Below are 20,172 nucleotides of genomic sequence, written 5' to 3' on the forward strand. Positions count from 1 at the left end.
ACCCTGCTCACAGAGCTCCGAGCAGCTGGAGAGGAGCATTCCAAGGAATCTCCCTGCCTGGAAGTCCAAGGGCTTTGGATCAGGCATTCCGACCATGGAGCAGGGCATGGGACCAGTGAAACTCCGGGATGTGCAGAGCCCATCGTGGGAATCCTTGGAGATGGAAAGAGGAGAGCAGGATCTGTCCTACCAAAGGGAATGGGCTGGAGATGGGAAGGAGCGGGAGCCTCATCCCCCTCATCCTCCCTGGGTACGGATTCTCCTGACAGGGACAGGATGGATGTCTGGCTCTGGAGGAATGATCCCAATTCCCAAGATGCTGAGGAGGAGAGTCAGGAGGAAAGGATCCAAAACTGTTGGGAATTTTTGGCTGTCTCACTTTGATTTCTTCTGGTTTTTCCCCTCATATGCCTTGAACCCAAATCCCTGGATCAGTTCCAAGGTGTTTGTCATAGACATCCTGTATGGAAGGCCCAGATCCATGGGAGTGATCCTATTATGATTACTATTATTATTATTATTAGCATTTTCCCACCGGCCTGTGGGAGATGGATCTGAGGACAAACATCCCAGGCAAACAGCTCAGGAAGGAGAGACAAATCAGGAGCAGACCCTGGATTTCTCCATCTCTCCCTCAGTCTCTCATTTTCCAGTTTTACCTTTTCCCAGTGGAGAAGGCTCCGAGGGAGAGGAGCTTCTTCCAGCAGAGCAGCCAGAGGCAGGGAGAAAGCAGGATTAATTCTGGGGTTGCTGCTGAGGAGGGCAAGGTCAGGAGAGCCCTTTGGAAAGGCTGGATGAGGTTCCCACCACGGAAACTCCTGGCAGCACTTCCCAAGAGCACAGGAGTCTCCCACAGATCCACTGGCCTTGGATTTGGGAGAGAAAATCAGTGGGGAAAATAGGAACAGAGTAAACAGCCCCTATTCCCAACATTTTCCTGGCTTGCTCCCCAATTCCTGGGAGCCCTCCTGCCACCAATCAATTGCTGAACTCTGGATGCTGCTCCAAGCTCCTGGCAAAGGTGGATTGACAGATCCTGAGCCTCGGGACAACACAAGGAGAGGAAAATCCTCCCAGCTCAGGAATGCTGGAGGCCACCACAACCACTCAGAGTCTGTGGGGTTTGTTTGTGCTTTTTTCCACACAAAAATCCTCCAATGGTTTCGGCCAAATTAGGATTTCCTTCAGCATTTTCCAGCGTTCCTGAGAAAAGTGAGATGCAACTTTTCAGGGAGAAAGAGGGAGGAGAGTTAGAGATGGAACCCATTCGTTTTCCAAGTTTTTAGGATTTTTTTACCAACCAGACTCTGTTTTCCACAAGAAACACAGAACGAAAGGAATTTCTAAGGGATCAGCACCCAGCCTCTCCTCTGGCAATCCGTGTTTTCCCCAGCAGGGCTGTCCCTGCAGAAGGAGTTGCACCTCTCCTGTTTGCTCTGGTTGTATTTGGTTCCCAAATGAAACCTTCAGTTCCACCTGGGAACGTCTCCCAGAGCCAGGGAAGGAAGCAGGATCTGTTCTTGGCCCATCATTCAGAACTGGGCAGGACAGGAGGCAGTTCCAACATTTCACTGCATTTTATTCCAATAAAAACGGAATAAGAATAGTTTTCAGATTTTAGGGATCTTTAGACAGCAAATAAATACATTTTGGCTCTTGGGGAAACTATTTGGGATTTCTGTCATTCATGTTTTCATCACAAAATGTTTTTTCCTTTTTTTTTTTTTCCATGTGGAAAGCTGAGTACTTTCAGGAAAAATGAAATTGTGCTGAAAAGCCACCAAAAGAAGGTTTTGATAAGAAAAACACAGCCTGGAACTTGGTGACATCCAGAAATCTCCAGGTTCCAACACTGGGACAAGGCCCCCAGGCAAATCCTGCCAGGATTTGAGGCAGGATGGGAATTCTAAACCATTCCCATGGGTGTTTTGTGCAGGAGAAAATGGGATCATCCAGTGCTCCTGGGCTGAAGGGCCCAGATCTGCCAGGTTTCCTCACTCTGATTTCATCTACACTTGGGATCCCTGGAGAAGAAAGCTTTGGATTGGACAGGTTTCCTCTAATGCTGGGTTTGTTTTCAACATCAGGGGTGGCCCTGGATCCCTGGCAGTGTCCAAGGCCGGGTTGGACACTGGGGCTTGGAGCAGCCTGGGACAGTGGAAGGTGTTCCTGCCATGGCAGGGGTGGGATGGGATGAGCTTTAAGGTCCCTTCCCGCCCAAACCATTCCATGTTTCCATGATCTTGGGGTGCTACTGTGGGCACATCAGCTCATGGAATGGGACAATCCACGATCCCGTGTCCCTTCACCTTTCAACTGCTCCAAACCAAACCAGCCTGAACCCAATCAATGCCGCACCATTGGGATGCCTCAGTTCTGCTTCCCTTTCCATTTCTTCCAGGGAAGAGACACTCTGGAAGCATTTGGGTCCAGGATATTATTTGAAGCCCCCTATTATTTGTGTTTCCCCATTTTGTGGTTATTTCCCCTCCTCTCTGTTCCAAGAGCTTTGGGGGCAGTTGGACACGCTCCGTCCTGAGCCACCTCGGAGCTGTGCCCAACAGGAAAACTTGGAAATTGCCTTTAGCCAATGGCTGTCACCATACAGGTCACTGAGAGCATCCATTGAGGATTCTGCTTTCTTCTTCCCAACTTTTTTTCTGTTTGAACATTAGATCCTGGGATCCTGGGATGGGTCAACCTGGAAGGGAGCACAGAGGGTGACTGGTGCCACTCCCTGCTCCAGCAGGGCCATCCCAGAGCCCAGGGCACAGCAGTGTGTGCCCACAGCTCTGCAATATCCCCAGCGAGGAGACCCCAGAGCCTCTCTGGGCTCTGCTCAGGGCTGGCCCTGCCCAGGGCAGCAGTTCTGCCTCCTGGGCAGGGCAATTGCCGGGCTCAGGCCCTGCCCGGTGCTCTGGTGCCGCTGCTGGGCCCCGGAGCAGAGCCCGGGCCCTGCCCTGAGCCCTCCCTGCAGCCAGGGACACCCAGGGCTGAGGGCCCCTCTCAGCTGGGGCTCCTCTCGAGCCTGAGCAGCCCCGGCTCCCTCAGCCTGTGCTGGGCACGGAGCTGCTCCAGGCCCTTCCTCAGCTGCGCAGCCTCCGCCGGCCCCGCTCCAGGAGCTCCCTGGCCCTGCTGTGCTGAGGAGCCAGAGCTGGACACGGCACTCCAGAGGTGCCCCAGGCTGGGCACAGGGGTGGGATCTGAACACAATCCAGGATGGACCATTCCCACCAAGGGCTCTTTTGTTCTTCAGAACATTCCCGGTGGTTTTGCTCCCCGAGAACACTGCTGGGCAGGGCCAGAGCAGAGCTGGGATGCTCTGCTGGAGCAATTATGGATCTGACAGTCCAAGGAGGAAAGTGGGGATCAGCTAAAAAGGGCAAAAAGTGCTCTCTGTGCTCCAAAACCTGAGCAGGGAAGGAAAAGCCCTGATTTAAACCCAGCAAAGACTCCGGGAATCCATCCTGGGAAGGCAGAAGTGTCAACAAGCCAAGTTCATAACCCTGGAGCCAGAGAAGGAGCCCATCAGTTCTGTGTGAAGCTGATGAGGCCACAGCTGACCCACGGGGATCCTGGAGAATCAATAGTGCCTTGGAAGCCTTTCCTGCAGCACTCCGCTCCCACCTGGCCCAGGAAGAGTCAGGAATCTTTCATCCCTTTTTCCTCCACGGCTCCTGCATGCACGTCCGAGTGGCAAAGGTCAGACATAAATATTCCAGATGAGCAAATCCACAGATCTATAGCTGAGGTCAGGCAGCAGAATTCCTGAGGGACACAGGCTTTGCAGGAGACCTTTGCAACATTCCTGCAGCACGGCAGCTCTCGGCTCTGCCCCATGCAGGGATGTGCAAGTCTGAGCTTGGGAGCTTCATGGCACTCACTGCTGGGGGGATTTCTGCTGAAAAGTGGAATCATGGGCTTCCAAGGGATATTCATGGGAATATCCCCCCCACAGCCACTGCGAGGGGGATATGGGGCATGGAGACAGCAGGGATGTGTCCTACTCCACACAAAGAAGTTCAGGTTGGCACCAGCGAGGCTCTCCCCAGTTTGGACATGAATCGTCACACCAAGAAGGACACAGATGGCAGTGACACCTTACAGACCCCTGCCCCAGCTCTTCCCCAGCCTTCCTGGAGGTCCCTGTGGGACACTTTCGGGGGATGCAGGAGATGATTGAGCTCAACACAACTCCAGCCCCCACCAGCCAGAGCCTCCTGGAGCCAAACCAGCCCCCGAGCCAGGCCTTCCTCTCTCATCAACCCCCAGAACCCATTTCCAGCTCCGTGTTTGCAGCTTTCTATTTTAGCATCCAAAATGCTTGGAACAAATATTTATCCCACTAATAACTAAAATTAAACACTGGATGTTTGTTTGTGAACACACTGGGATGCAGCGAAGTTTGGGAGCTCCTTCACCTCCATTCCAATAATGAAGAGTGAGCAACACCCTCAGGCAGGGGGTGGGATTGTCGGGGTGTCTGGGCAGGGCCAGGAGCTGGACTGGATGATCCTGGTGGATCCCTTCCAACTCAGGATATTCCCTGACTTTGTGACCTACCCGTGGCCCAGAGCCGAGGATTTCACAGCAGCAAAATCCTTGCTGAGGGACGCTTTATCCCAGGGCTGGCAGGCAAGGAATGCTGGCTCTGCTATGGGCTCTAGGACATGACCATCACAGCCAGTTAATTCCCAGTTACTGCCCAGTAAATGCCCAGTTACTGCCCAGTTAATGCCCAGGGACCACAGGGCAGGTGAGGCTCACAGAGTCTGATCTGCTCCTGCTCTGGCGCTTCATTATCCCAATCCACACCCGATTCCCAGTGCGCCCCTAAAAGCAGCAGCCAGCTGCGTTGCTGCCACTCGTTAACGACGCCCAGGATTAATTAAGAATCGAGAAAAGCCGGTGGCGGTGCGAGGGCTCTGAACCTCTCCAGTTAATGTTTCACTCTCTTCACTGAAGCACAGGAGCCCTGAGCGAATCGCCTCCTTAATGACCACATCATCATCATCATCATCATCATCATCATCATCATCATCTCACGGCGCAGTCATTAGGAGGGGATGGGAGCTCAGGCATGAGTAACAAAGGGATGAACAGCCCGTGCCCAGGGATCGGCCGAGGCTGGGCTTGGCACCGGCTGCCGCTGCCTCAGGGCGCTCAGGAGGTGCTGTCTGCACGGTGGCACTCCTGTTCTGGAGACAGCCTCGGGGACATGTTTGTCCTGCAGGTGACAGGTGACCAAGCAGAAATGCCGCTGGAATGGCGGGGCAAGACACGGCCTTAAAACAGAACGATCAGCTCCGAATTAATTCATGTAATGTTCCCATCAAAGTGCCCTTATTTAATGGCCGGGGATTGATTGCTCCTGTTTCCTACAATTCCATCCTTGGTCCTGCCAGGAATAAAAGCAGGCAGTGACTTTTACACCCAGAGCTAATGGCACATTTTGTCCTGTTCCCTGGGAGCGCTGCGGGGACAGCACGAGCGGCTCTGGCTGCGCTGGTGTGACAAGGAACCTTCATCTCTTCATTCAGTGTCTCCGAGGTGGATGAGCTCCAAAGATAGCCACGGACATGACAGCCTGTCGGGGAGCACAAGCTACTCCAGCCCGGCCTGTGACAGAGTACCACCGAGAGGGACAATAAATAATTGACAGTGCTGGGGATTAATAGAAGTGTCAGAGCACAGAAACATCGGCCAGAGCTGCATCCGAGATCTCTGCAGTGATGGAAAAGCTCCACATCCCCGGTAAACTCAGAAATTCTAGAAGGCAGCTGGGGCTGGGGAGTCCTCAACTGCCCCATGGATGTCCCCCATGTCCTGTCATCACCTGGATGTGGAAATCCTGCATTAGTGCCATGTCACTTTTAGACTCCAGTCAGGCCTGTGCAGGATCATTCTGGTTTATTTTAAAATGAACCTGTGTGTCCCAGCCCGCAGCTGTTACCCGCTGTAGTTGTCAACATCACACAATCCTGGAATATCCTGAGCTGGGACCCACAGGGATCATCCAGCCCAGCTCCTGGCCCTGCCCAGACACCCCAACAATCCCACCCTGGGCATCCCTGGCAGCGCTGCCCAAACGCTCCTGGAGCTCTGGCAGCCTCGGGGCCGTGCCCATTCCCTGGGGAGCCTGGGCAGTGCCCAGCAGCCTCTGGGGGAAGAACCTTTCCCTGCTCTGCAGCCTGAGCCTGCCCTGGCCCAGCTCCAGCCGTTCCCTGGCTGCTGTCCCTGGCCCAGGGAGCAGAGATCGGAGCTGTCCCTCTGCTCCCCTCAGGATTTCCCCTGGATTGGCACCACCTGAGCTGTGCTGGGATAAATCTCAGGGTTCCAGTCCCAGAGATTGGACCTAAACGGGGTGTGGTAGAAAACCACCCAAGTGTTATGAATGTACTGTGGTATTGGCTTTTCACACGTTACAGAATTTTTCTGAATGTATTGTGATGTTGGGTTTTGCATGTTACTCATTTTTGCAGGGGGGGCTTTGCCTGGGTTCTGTAATGTAATGCTGTAGAATGTCTGTAGTTTGTGTAGTCAGTTTGGGAAGGATGGGGGGGTGGTCTTCACATTCCTGGAAAATCATATCAGAAGAAAAGAACCCGAAACCAGATGGAATAGAGCCATGGAGGAAGATAAGGCTGATAGGATGATACTCAGCAACTCCAAAGAATTAATGAATTATGCATGATGGTGATGAATACAAAATAAGCGATGTACTTTTAAAGATGATATTTTGGATGAAAAGGTGTGCCTTTGGATCTCTGCCAAAGCACCCCGCCGTAACACCCTTTCTGCTGTTGTCTCCTAATTGTCCCTTTTATTAAATTTTTCTTAAAATTTTACTAAGAGTGAACCTCGTTTTTCACCCAAGGGAATGCTGAGGGGATTTGCTGTCCCAGCAGCAGGAAGCTCAGGACCCTGGGAGAAAGGGATTTGCTCAGTTTGCATCCCATGGGAAATGGGTACAGGCACATTCCCAGCTTGGAGCTGAGATAAAAAAGTGATGGAGATGAGACACGGGAAAAATGAAGCAGGGAGGTGGCCACAGCTTCCACTTGGACCGTGTCTCCTTCTTCGTGAATGAACTGGGATTTTACGAGGCACAGGGAGCCGAGGAGTGAGGGAGATAAAAATGAATGAGGGAAATTTCTGCAATGAAAGAAGCAGTGAGAAAAAGGCAAAAGAGACTTTTCCTGGGGTCTTAACTGATGATGCCTCAGGCAAAGGAATTTCCCCTGCTGTTGTTTCAGCCTTCACCGAAGGAGTGGGTGACAATGACAGGCTGAACAAACAGCTCCGGACAGAATTTCCTCTGCAGCAGGAGAAGGATGGCGCAGGGAGCTCTTAGGGCCATTAGGGGATCCCAAATTGCCTGGCCTTGCCAGCATTCTCCGTGTGGTGCTTCGAGGAGGCCAGATCAATCTCGGAGCACTTGGTTTTTGTTTTTAAATGTGTGTGGAGAAAATTTGGGAGGTCTGGAAAAAAGAAATGCTAAGGTTATCTTTTAAAAAAAGGATAAAATGGGCATGTGTGGCCCAGCCAGCTGCCTGAAATACCCGGAAAAAAAATGGGAATGTATTATCTGGCAAAGTGCTTGTGAACACCTGGGAGATAACAAGGCAGGGAATTACAGGCAAATTTGATTTGTCAAGAGCAGATCACGTAAAATCAATTTAATGCCCTTTCATGGCAGCACAAACAGGCCTCGTGCTCAGGTGAGCAGTGATGGATGGCGCGGATCAGGATTCCGGTGAACAGGAAAACTCAGCTGCCCTGGGGAGAGCACAGGGAACACCCAGAACTGCAGGAAAACATCCCAGGATGTCCCTTTGTGGTGGGAAAGGACAGGCACCGCTCTGGAGGTGCCTGTTCCACTCCACACATCCAAGGCTTTGCCTGGAAAGCTGAGTGCGGGTGTGGCGCGGCTCAGGAAGGAGGCGGCTGAGTCTGGAGGGGTAGGAGTGGGAGCCATCAGGAAAACGGGATCTTTGAAGGGGATCAGAACCGTCAGCGCCGGAAGCTGGGAGGTGATGGAAGGAGACACGGTGCCACTTGGAATTGTAGGAAAGGAGCTGCGGAGGTGACAAAGCATCCTGTCAGCGAGGAGTGGAAACAGAAAGGAGGGGCGGAGTGGTGACAATGGCTGGTTTGGGAGGCGGTAGTGAGGGCACTGAGGAAAGAGAATTCCTTTCTCATCTCAGTGGGGGATTTTTAAGGTGTCTTTCACTGGATGATCTGGATGCAAAGGTCTGAACAAAGGCCACACGGGATTCTCCTGGCTCCTGGCTCCTGGCAGGGGATGAGCAAAATTCCGCTTTCTTCCTGCCCCGTGTGCAGGAATTCCGTGATTCCCTGACACTGTTGGCACCACTGGAGCAGCACAGCAGGATCCGCCTCTGCCACAAATTCCAACCAAATGCAGCCAATCCTGTTGGGAGACACCACAGAGTTCCCCCAGGGATCTGGGAATCCCTAGGAACCTGGGAATGGCCTTTTCTCCCTTGTGGGTGCTTCACCTCTGGGCTGTTTCCCTTTCCAAGCCCTGCTCACAAATGTTCCTTGGGCACATCCAGGGCTGTACCTGGGGTGTGACACCACCTTTGTGCCCTGCCTGGGGTTCCAGCCAGCAAACCTTGGGTTTTAGCAATTTATTCAAAGAATGAGAGAGGAAAACCCCTCTGTTGAAAGCTCCACATTTGCATAAAGAAATAAATCAGCTTTGTTTGTTTGCTGGATTCGAGAGAAGCTCACTGGAGGATGAAGGTGATCACAAAGAGCTCTGAACGTGGGAATTGTGGTGCCAGCTGTCCCAGAGGTGTGGCTGTCACTGCTGCTGTCACTGGGCCAGTCTGCCCAGTAACCCCTGGGCACCTTCTCTCCTCACAGAATCCCAGTTGGGATGGGAAGGGACCTTAAAGCCCACCCAGTGCCACCCCTGCCCTGGGCAGGGACACCTTCCACTGTCCCAGGCTGCTCCAAGCCCCAGTGTCCAGCCTGGCCTTGAGCACTGCCAGGGATCCAGGGGCAGCCACAGCTTCTCTGGACATCCACAATTCCTTTCCTTTCTCCGTGCTGTCCATCCTTGTCCACATTTCCCTCCTTGGCCCAGCATCCATGGGAGCAACGAAATGAAATTTAGTGGAATTTGTTTCTGTGGCACGGCCATGAAGAAAGGAGTTTTCTCTTGAAGGCCCAAGATGAACAAGGAGAAATGGATCATTTCCAGGAGGGGGTGGTGGGAGGGTCACTGGTGGGACTGTGCTGTGACACCCCTGTGGTGCTGTTTCAGCTCCGAAGATGTCACCAGCCTGAGAGGGAATAATGCAGCCCTGAGCTCAGCTATCCAACCACGGGATAAAGGGAAAGGGAATGAGTGGGATGGGTGTGGGATAAAGAGCCCTTTGTGCAGGGCCAGCCCATCAGTGTGAGCACAAAGTGATCACGGAGCAGGCGAATCCAGTCCTGCAGCTCAGCCGGCACTGCAGACACTCCTGGGAATTAACTGCTGTGGAATTGGCTTTCCATGAATCACAGGAATGGGGATGAGCAAGGTCCCAGCGTGTCCCAGCAGAGCCGCAGATGCCGCTCCTGAGGGCACTCACAGCTCTGGGCTTTGGGAAAGGAAACCCAGATGGGGGCGAAAATGAAATCAGGCTTTTGCTGGGAGTGTACATCAGACTCCCTGTGCACCCTTGAAAATGCTGCATCCCTTTAGCTGGTAACATCCCATCTCAAACCTGGTCCCAGGACACTTCCAAAAAGCTGCAGGCATGGAAGAGGGGATGATGCCTGACAAGAGCCCAAGACCATCCCTCACCTCCTTCCTTCCCTCCCCATATGACCCTGCTCCTCTTCTCCCTATTTTTGCTCCTTTCCTCATCTCCTTTCTCCTTTTTCCTTCCCTTATTCCCGATTCATGCTCCAGTGAGGGAGGCTGAGCATCAGCACAAGGGTGGAATCCGGCCCTGTTTTTTTTGAGGGAAGGCTCTTATTCGTTCTTGCCTCCTGTTGTAATTTCCTTCAGCAGTGGAAGGTTAATTGTGTGCTCCACAGAGCTCTGAGCTCCCTGATTGAGGGAGCTGTTGAGAGCTGAGTGTTGCTGCAGCTCTGATTTAGTCCTGCTCACCAGGGTGATAAATTATGGGCAGATAAGAGCCCGGAACGTTGAAGTTTGCAGGCTGCTGAACCTGTGCTCGCTCTCCAGCAGGGAAAATTTGGTGTTTCCCTGCTGCTGCACCTCCCGCGCTGTCAGGGTTTCTCTGGGGCTCTGCTTGTCATCCTGGGATTTTGGGGCTCTGATTGAATATTGCTGTCCCTGCCTGTCTCCGTGGGGTCCTGCGTGCCCCCACAGAAGCACAGGTGGGTTCAGTATTACAGTCTGTACCAAAGAGTCAAGCAGGGCATTTGCGTGCGTTCCGGCAGGAGCATTTATTGCTTCTACACTGTCAAAGGTAGCAGAGGCAAATACAGACATGATCCTGAGGTTCACAGTTTTGTCTGGGGGTGGAGAAAAGGCAGGACTAGGGAACAGGGACCAATGGAGAAGCTCTGGGGGAGTGACGAGGGGTAGAGGCTAACAGCCAACTGGGAAATCCAAACTGGGATAGATTAACTTAACAGAACAAGCATCCTGGGAGAAGCCCCTTTGGCCACCCTAACATGAAGTGGTTCTTGTGATACTAGGGACTTGTCTTACCGAGAACTCTCTGTCCCTTGTAACGTAGGTTCACCAGCCACCACAACTGAACATCTCCTTTCTTGGGATTTGAGCCTCAGATTTTCGTGGTGTCGGTGATAACAGCTCTGGGGATAAAATAACTCGGCCACAGAGTGGCTGCCCTGGAGGGCAGGATCACAGGATCATGGAATGGTTCGGATTGGAAGGAGACCTTGAAGATCATCAAGTTCCAGCACCAACCAGGGTCACCTGGCTGAGGTTGGTGGACACCTCTGGAGTTACCCCATCCAACCCCCCTGCTCAGGCAGGGCCACCCACACCAGTGATAAGGATCCCCAGAGGCAGGAGAGAGATTCATAGCTGAATCACTGGCTCAGGGCCCCCAAAACCAGGGCCACCAACAGAAGGGATTTGACCAGCAAGGTCCTCTCCTGGTGTGGGTTCATCCTGGGCTGGAGAGTCTCGAGACGGAAAAACTGCTGGAGCTGAAAGTTGGGATCCTGCCCACAGAAGCAAAGCGAAGAGCAGCAGCTCCTTCCGTCCCTTCTCCCTGGCACTGGAGCACACCCAGACAACCTGATGGTTGCCTCCAGATTCCTTCCTTTCCATGCCAAAGGAATGGCAGGAGAGCATTGGTCCCACTGCTCCTCGGGATTTTCACTGGGCACACGAGGTCAGAGCTGCTGCCAGGCACAAACCACCCCGGGGACCCCTGGCATTGGGACCTGCTCCCAAACACAGAGCCCTTCTCTGGGGGAGATTTGGGATGCCAAATCTCCTCCTCTCCTCTCCTCTCCTCTCCTCTCCTCTCCTCTCCTCTCCTCTCCTCTCCTCTCCTCTCCTCTCCTCTCCTCTCCTCTCCTCTCCTCTCCTCTCCTCTCCTCTCCTCTCCTCTCCTCTCCTCTCCTCTCCTCTCCTCTCCTCTCCTCTCCTCTCCTCTCCTCTCCTCTCCTCTCGGTGCTGTCAGGGCCTGACTGAGACTCTGAGGCCCTGAATTAAGCCTGGGATGTAAGAGAGAGCTAAAAGTCAGCTTCACACCATCCCACTGAGGGCTGCAGCCAGTGTAGTCACCCTCTCCTCAGGGACACATTGCAGGGCATGGGAAAGACTCCAGTGGATCCCATGCCTGAGTAACAGGAGCAGGAGAAGGGCCAGGAGGGTGCAAGGTGGAATTGAGTTCCCTTTCAAGGGTCTGGAGCCCCACTGCCCATTTGTGACCACAGTGAGGGTGGACAAGGGGTCCCAGTGGGGCCAGGAACGGGAGGGGCTCGTGGGCAGGGCTTTGGGCTCGTGGGCAGTGCAGGCCCAGTGCTGCAGACCCTTGAAAGGGAACTCAGTTCCACCTCCTGCTGCCTTTTGGCAGCTCCTCACACCAACTGCTGCCTGTTCAGTCCCTCTCAGTGATCCTGCACCATCCCAGCCCCTTCTCCTGATCCTGGGGAGTTCCTTTTCAAGTTCCTTTTCAACGTGGTTGCTTGTGAGGGTGGACAGGGGGCCTCCACAGGACCAGGAAGGTGAGGGGCTCCTGTGCAGGGCTTTGGGCTCCTGGGCACTGGGATGGCTTTGCTGGCACCTCATTCCTTGCTCCAGGGGATGCTGGAAGGAGGGGCTGGGCAGGCCTGGGGCAGTTCCCAGCAGGATCTGCTGCCCCCTCTCCCTGTGCTGCCAGATGGGAATGTGGGGAGCAGCAGCTGGATCCAAAGGCCAGATCTGCATGGTTGGGCTGTGGATGTCCCACGTGTGCTGCAAACGAGGTTGTGGTGCTGTGATTGCAGCCAGAGCCTCTGGCTGCGGCCTGGACCAGCCAAGATTGGGTTTCCATCTTCATTTTGTTCCTGTACAGCTCAGGATAACTCCATCCTCTACCAAATGGGATTATGGCCCTGCTGGGAGCTTGGGGAGAGCTGGGCAGTGCAGAGGTGAGCTCAGTGTCCACAGGGCTCAGCCAGACCCTCTCACAACCTCTGTGTCACCTCCCTCAGTCCCTCCAGCAGTCCCTATCCCCACTTTGCCCTGTCTCCCCACATCTCAGCCCCGAGTGCGTCCCCGTGCGTGGAGCAGGGAAGGGAGATGCAGAGCCAGGCTCTCGGCAGAGCTGCCCGACGCAATTTTCAATCCCATCTCCTGTTCTGACACTTCAGGTGAATTCCAATAACTCCAGAAGGGTCAGGTGTCCTGGCCTGCTCCAGGTTTAGAGATGAAATTAAGTGGGAAAAAGTGGTGGGCTGAGATAAGAGGGGAGGGCTGACTCCACTTTTGTGCCTCCTTTTATTGAAACAAGGAGGAGCAGGGATGAGGCTGGTGGGAGACAGGGAGCAGAGCCATGAACTCACATTTTGGGGCAAATCCTCACATCTGTGCCCTGAGAGCATCGTGTGTGAGTGGCAGTGGAGGCTCAAAGCCCAGTGACAGTGAGACTGTCCAGAAAGAGCAGGACCCAGGGAGAGCAGCTTCCCTGAAAGCACCTGAATTGTGGGAGAGTGGGAATCCTTCCTGAATCTGTGCCAGGAGGGAGGCCACTTCCCTCACAGCTCTGCTCCACAGGGAGCAGCTCCTCTCTCTCTAAATCCAACACAGGCTCAGGAAAATTCCTCCTCTTCCTGCACTTCCCTTGCCAGTTCCAGTCCCAGTTTCCCATCCTGAACTCTTCACCAAGGAGCAGGGTCAGGACACGGCTGTGGGCTCTGCTGCCCCCTCAGCTTGTCAGGGCAGCTCGTGGACGCCCCCCTGACTCTGCAGGGATTTGGGAGATCTCTGCACTGCCTTCATTCCACAGGCACGGCAAAGAGCAGCAACAGCAAATTCCTGCCAGATTCCTGCTGGCATCACTGGGCTTGGAAGCTTTGTCAGCCTGGGGAGAAGGAGAAGATCCAGGCACCTGGGTGACCCAGGGGCAGCAAATCCTCACCCAGGGAAAGGCAGAGCTCGTTTACTCTGTGATTTCCCCGGGATCAGTGTTTGGGAGCACCCCTGCTCCCCTCTCCCTTTTTTTCCCTCAAAACACCCTGGCATCTCCTTAAGCCCTGCTTAGCACCTGGAGAAACCCTGGGATACACAAAAGCCACTTGATAAAAGCCTCCCTGTATTTTAGCCGGCAGAACTGAGTGGGGAAAATGTGCTCAGAATTGCTAAGAGACACGGAGAGAAGTCCTTTAAGAGTCAACACTTTCCATGGAAAGCCTGGGAGAAAAATCCCCGCTGCCTGCCTTTGTGAGAAAGGTATTTTTTATTTAAGACACAAAGCAGGATTGTGTTTGTGTGCTGCCCTTCATCTGCATTACTCCACTTAAAATCCCATTGCGGAAATATGAAAGAGCTCTGTTTTCTTTAAGGATATATCAGCTCCATTCCCAGAGGGATGAAAGAGCACCAGGAACAAAAAGGGACAGCTTTAGTAAAACAGCACTGCCGGGGGACGTAAGAAATACATAAATTACTCACAACCAGCAAGGCAGCCTCACAAACTGCACAACAACATCCTGCACTACAAGGAAATATATTCCCTGGGAATGTTCTCCTGGAGAAGGAGTGCTGGCACTGCCTGTCCTGCCATCCGGGGGGTCTCTGACCCCCAAACTCTCAAACCTGTGGCCTGGAAGGAGCTGTAGTTCTTCTGGAGTGCAGCCTTTGGAGCCCATCCCACCAGCATGGCTCCCACTGCTCACCCCCCTTGGAATGTGAGCGGAAACAGGGAGACCTCAGCTCCCCAGGGCCAGGCAGGGATGGTTTTCTGGAGCAGAGGGTGCTCAGGGCAGCCTCGGGAAGCCCAAATACCTCCTGAAATTCCCCCAGCAGCCTGCCAACACCCACGGCAGCACTTGGCCCTATTTGGCTGTGTCTCCTCCCATTCCTGCCATTCTTCTACACTCTTTGGTTCCTTTTCCAATCACTTCTCCTGGTCACTATTGTGTTAAGCTCCATCTCTGGGATGGACATCCCAGCCCTGGCCTGGATCTGCTCACACAGAGCCACAGGAGGTGCTGCTCTTGCTGCTCAGACTCTGCCAGCAGTGGGGAAGGCAGGAGGTTTGCAGTTCATGGGATTTCATGGAATCATGGAATGGTTTGGGTGGGAAGGGACCTTAAAGCTCATCTGCCTTGGGCAGGGACGCCTTCCACTATCCCAGGTTGATCCAAGCCTGTCCAGCCTGGCCTTGGACACTGCCAGGGATGCAGCCACAGCTTCCCTGGCCAACAATTGCATTTTCCTGCATTTCCTCAGTGTCTCATGGTAGGATGTCTGCTCCAAGCCCTGGGACCCCTTGTTGTGTCTCCAGTGGATCCCACAGAGCTCCTCAGCATCTCCCTGGAGCTGCTGGAGCTCCAGACTGGACAGAGAACTGCAGATGAGCTTCTCTGTACTGGGAAGAGGTCCCTCAGCACCTGCCGTTCTCCAGAGCACAGGGTGCAGTTTGGTTCCACTCCAGCACATCCCACACAACTGCTTTTCCTCACTCTGGAGTCCATTCCAACTCCAGGCCCTTCCCAGCAGCACCAGTGCACCAGGCGTGGCTCAGCTTCCCAGCAGGCCAAATCCAACGACGGTGAGCTAAGATTCCTTATTAGAGACCCAGAATGGGTCTCTTATATCCTGAATTCTGTATTCCCAGTGGCTGGAATCATCCGTCATGGGTCATTACGCTCTTGTTAATTGGTCACCTTTCTCCACGCGAACGCTGCCATTAGATTTGGAGGATATATTTGGATATTTCCTGTTCTTATCTCTCCCCCCAGTGTTTTATCAATCCCTCAGGTGGCTCTTGTACCTCTGCACTGTCCTTTGAGGGAGTACCACCATCACTCCTGCTGACGATTCCCTGGGTGCTTATCAGGTGAACTCCTGCGTTCTCCATTAATTCAGGGAATTAATAAAACAATTGGGCATTTTTCCAGCCCTTCCTCAGGCTGCTGTCTCCACTCCTTCCCTGGATTTGTGCATTTGCAGCAAAAGACTGGAGAAAGGCTCTGCCTCTGTGTTACACTAATTATAGGGAATAAAACATGGAGAGGGAATTGAGGAATATCCATGTGGATATTCCAGCAGTGTCCAGTGGACAACAAGCTGTCCCTGACCTGTGCTGAGGGCAGCAGGAAGAGCATTCCCAGCAGGTCAGGGAGGGATCCCACCCCTGTGCCCAGCCTGGGGGCACCTCTGGAGTGCCGTGTCCAGCTCTGGCTCCTCAGCCCAGCAGGGCCAGGGAGCTCCTGGAGCGGGGCCGGCGGAGGCTGCGCAGCTGAGGAAGGGCCTGGAGCAGCTCCGTGCCCAGCACAGGCTGAGGGAGCCGGGGCTGCTCAGCCTCGAGAGGAGCCCCAGCTGAGAGGGGCCCTCAGCCCTGGCTGTCCCTGGCTGCAGGGAGGGCTCAGGGCAGGGCCCGGGCTCTGCTCCGGGGCCCAGCAGCGGCACCAGAGCACCGGGCAGGGCCTGAGCCCGGCAATTGCCCTGCCCAGGAGGCAGAACTGCTGCCCTGGGCAGGGCCAGCCCTGAGCAGAGCCCAGAGAGGCTCTGGGGTCTCCTCGCTGGGGATATTGCAGAGCTGTGGGCACACACTGCTGTGCCCTGGGCTCTGGGATGGCCCTGCTGGAGCAGGGAGTGGCACCAGTCACCCTCTGTGCTCCCTTCCAGGCTGACCCATCCCGGGATTCTGTGATGTGGAGATGCCAGAGCAGCTGTGGGACACTGCTGTCTCCAAGGTGCCTGCAGAGAATCCAGAGGAAGGGAAGATGATGCAGCTGGGAAAAAGCCCCTCTGTTTCCCACTCCTGCAGGTTTGTCTGGCTCAGGGAGGTTCTACAGCCGAACCCACCCCTGGTGTGACAGGGAATGGTGCTCTGGAAACACCAAAGGGGGGGGGACAAGCTGGAAAACTGAGTGCCCACCCTCTGAGGCTTGGGGACTTTCCCTTTCTTTGGTTCCTTCCATCTTGTCTCTGTCCTTCCTCTCATGTCCCCACATTGCTGAGGGACCCAGCTGCTCCTCCAGAATTTTTGGCATCACAGATCCCTGGAATGAGCAGAGAGCTGGGATTTCCCCTCTGTTCACAACACCCCACACCAGGAGAGAGGAACAGCAAGGAGAGCATCTCCTGTCACCTCCAATGGATATGAGGGAGCCAGGAGGGTGGAAAGATTAGGGAATAGGGGAATACAAACCTCTCCCTCCTCAGCTGCTTCCCGCTCTCCATCCTTCCCAGTGCAGTCCAGGATTCCTCTTCACCTGTTTGTTGGAGCTTGTTCGACACTTCCAGAGGGGCATTTTGGTTGGATTACCATGTTATATCCTTAACTGCAGAGTCAGCAGTTCCAAATGTTGCCTCTCAGAGAAGGAGATTTAACACCAGAAATTCCCAACTGCCTTCATTCGTTGCTCTCAGCTCTCATCTGGGTTGTTCCCTTCTCTTTCCATACCTGTATTTAAGATTTGTTCCCTCCTTTTTCCAGACCGTTTTCCTTTCAGCAGATCCATTTTTTGGGACTTTTGCTCAGGATCTTGCTGACAACAGAAGCAGAGAGAGAATTCCTCATAAAATCCCCACAGCTGGAGGTTCAAAGTCCTGATGGACCAGTCTTGGGTCAGATGTTGAACCAGATCAATTCTCTTAGAACTCCAAATCCCAGAATAAGGTTGGAAAAGACCTGGAAATTCACTGACTCCAGCTTGTCTTGGTGTTTTGGTGATGTCTCAGGGAACTGCTTTGCACACTGTGAAAAGTCTTCATTTGAAGGCATTTTGGGGTTATTTATTCAAGCTGAAGATTCCAAAGTCTCTAAAACCTGGAAGGTGGAACTGATTCCATCAGATCCCTGAGCTGAGTAAAATTCCACATTCATATAAACAAGCCCTGCATGGAGCATTTTAGTCCTGCTCAATGTCCTCTTGTCCAGAGAATTCCAGATTGGTTTTTATCCATGGATGTCACACAAATGGAATTTCTCTGTCTGGAGGAGCAATTCCAACCTTGAACCCCAAATTTTCAAGGACAAAATGACAAAAGATCTGTAAGGGGCCAAATTCCCCTGGATGACTGGAACAGTATCCCGGTCTCTCCAAGTGCTTAGGCCTGGAATACAAAGTGAGAGGTGTGGGAGCAAAACCCAGCTCTCAAACTAAATCCTTTGGCTCCACCACCCCCTTGGCCAACCCATCCCAGGAACATCCCCATGGAGGGACCCTTCAGCTCCCAGAGGAAAAGCCTGAGGAGGTCTCACCCTTCCAGCAGAAGCACCTCCCTCCGGGAGGAGGGAATTTGGAATATTTGGGCAGTTTGGGTCATATCTGGTGGGATAAAGTGGCTCCACTGCCTCAGGGCAGGGCCAGGGGCTGTTGGGTGTGGAATAGGACAGCCAGGGATCCTATGGGATAAAGGGGAATTGCATTCCCATTTGAAATGGGAATAAAAGGAAGGAGGCAAATGATCCAGAGCATCTTTTAGTGCTTCTGGAGGGGGTTCAGTGTCTCCTCTGGCAAGGCCTGGCTCCGCTGTGTCACCAGAAACCAGGGAATAAGCTTTCCAACTGATTTGCTGGATGAGAAAGCCAACATTAGTGAATGAGCAGTGCTGGATGTGTGGGGATTCTCCAGCTTACAGACCATGTTATATCCATGGAATTAATAAATATTCCTCACATTCCTATTCCATGTTCATGACACTTCTGTGCTCATTATTACCATGAACTTCTTTGGGTATGAGGAAGGGTCTTTTAAGGGTCTTTGGAGCTGTTTGGAGCATCCCATTCCTCAAAATTCCGTTCTATGGTCCCGGATCTTCTGATGAATCTTCTGATGAATCTTCACTCCTTGAGGGTGTCTCAAATATGTCACCAGGTCATAATGCATCTTCTGCTGTCATTCTTTATTCTGGCACTTGATCTTTGTTCTCAAAACTGAGACATCTCCTAGTCCGTATTAACCATGGATATTGGGAAATCGGGAAGCCTTGGCTGGCGTGAGATCCTTTTGTCCACAGATGTGGGGGATTTACACAAAGCTACATTCATCTCTGGCATTTTGTAGGGTGCGACACTCAGCATTAACCACAGATGTGGGATCATAAACCATTATTCTAAAGTGAAAGTTTTCCTCAAATTTTCCAACAGTTGCCCCACTGCTGCACGGATTTCTTCCTGAAGAACCAGAACCTGGTTGGTTACAAGCACACCACCGAGGCCACCCCCGAGCCGTGTCCCCAAGTGCCGCATCCACAGCGTTTTACATGCCTCGAGGATTTAACTCCTTCATGAGCTAACACAACCCCTCTCAGAAGATGTGGTGAGCCCTGCTCCAAAGCCACCTGTACTGTGACAGACACAAACCCGGTGACTGCAGCCTGCCTGCTGCATTAGTGCTCATCTGCATTCCCAAGGCATGGGGTTTAACAGGAAGATTTTTGGAGCAGAAACTCTCCATTCATCAGACAGATCCATGGATCCCAGAGTGGGAGTCAGGTGTTTATGACTCTCCCCATAATATTAAATTAATACAGCGATGATTTATCGGCCTGGCAACTCTGAGTCTCACAAAGAGGGAGAGGGAAGCAGAGGGAAGCTGAGGTTTTTCCTGGGATAAAATATTTGTGCCTGATGCTGCTGGTTCATAAGGCCCAGCCCCATAAAGGTTTCATGGGCTCTTTCCCAGCCTGGCTGTGCTGTCACACATCCTGGGCAGGGTGTTTCAGCCCCGAAGCCTGGGTCGGTTTAATTTGCAGGCCCTGACCCTGTGGTTTTACTGCAGTGAAGTTGCAGAGAGCAGAAACTGTTCCTGTTGCAGGCCTGGCCCTGCATTTTAACACGTGCAGGAGGATATGCTCTGCTGCTCAGCTGCTAAGGGCACGCAGGGTTTGGAGAGACCCTGATGTTGTCTCGGAATAAATCAGCCCCTGGGCTGGCTCTGTTTATCAAGGATGTGTTTTGAACAGGAACCCAGGCAGGAAAGCTGGAGGACAAAATGATAAAATGGCAGGAAACCTCCCCAAATCAGGCAGTGCTCCCACACGAGTCCCCAGAGAGCTCAAGGACAAACCAGCCTGCTCCGGGCAAGCCTGCTTTAAAACCAGCACAGGATCAGGGAATGTTCTCCAGCTTTCTGGTTTATCTAACACGTCTAAAAATCCAGAGAATTTGGGGCAAGAGTCAGAGCAGCTCAGGGGAAGCCAAATGTCACCAAAGGAGCCCCAACAGCCACACCCAAGAGGAGCCCTGGGAGGTCCTGTCTGCCCCAAGTCTGAGGAACACACGGGGAGGGCCCTCACAAGGGGTTTTTAGGGGAATTGTGTTGCCTTAGGAAGAAAGGGGAAGGACCTCACGGGATGAGTGTGGGGCTGGAAGGAAGGAAAGGGGTTGGGATGGATGAGGAGCGTCACAGTTGTCACCCTCCATGACAGGGAGGGTGGCAGGAACCTGCCTGGGTCCCTGTGTCAGGGTTTGAGCTGTGCCAGGGGCTGAGCTTCTCATAAACACCCAGAGAAGCTGTGGCTGCCCCTGGATCCCTGGAAGT

The sequence above is a fragment of the Coloeus monedula genome, assembly GCF_965178545.1.
Source record: "Coloeus monedula genome assembly, chromosome: 18".
Classification (NCBI taxonomy): Eukaryota; Metazoa; Chordata; class Aves; order Passeriformes; family Corvidae; genus Coloeus; species Coloeus monedula.